This window comes from Rhinopithecus bieti, unplaced genomic scaffold (assembly GCF_001698545.2).
Source record: "Rhinopithecus bieti isolate Rb0 unplaced genomic scaffold, ASM169854v2 scaffold_41504, whole genome shotgun sequence".
In the NCBI taxonomy this organism is placed as follows: Eukaryota; Metazoa; Chordata; class Mammalia; order Primates; family Cercopithecidae; genus Rhinopithecus; species Rhinopithecus bieti.
The window spans coordinates 1-336 of NW_016892808.1; the positions used below are offsets into that span (position 1 = coordinate 1).

The 336-nt window shown below is 55.4% G+C and overlaps 1 pseudogene across 1 annotated transcript; it reads right to left on the reverse strand.

The window, feature by feature from the left end:
• Positions 1-6: 6 nt before the first annotated feature.
• LOC108525932 (40S ribosomal protein S3 pseudogene) lies at positions 7-330 on the reverse strand (annotated as a pseudogene). Its single transcript, XR_001884369.1, has one exon. The product of XR_001884369.1 is annotated as a 40S ribosomal protein S3 pseudogene (transcript).
• Positions 331-336: the final 6 nt, after the last annotated feature.

The following is a 336-nucleotide window of genomic DNA, read 5'->3' on the forward strand; positions in this document are numbered from 1 at the left end:
TGCTGTAGGGACTGGCTGGGGCATGGCAGGCGGCTCTGGCTTCCCACCCTTCTGTTCTGAGATGTGAGTGGTAAGCAGTATCTCATCTTTGGGTTCCAGGATGCTCATGTGGTCAGGCAGGGGCTTCTTAGGGCCAGTCTTACCAGTTGGGTCCCAGGGCAGCATGATCTTCACCTTGATGCCCAGCACACCCTGTCTGAGCAACACATGGCACACAGCAGTGTCAACGTTGTAGTTAACAGGGTCTCCGCTGTGGATCATCAGGCCATCCACAAACTTCATGGATTTAGCCCTCTGTCCTCGGAGTTTCCCAGACACCACGACCTCGCAGCCTTT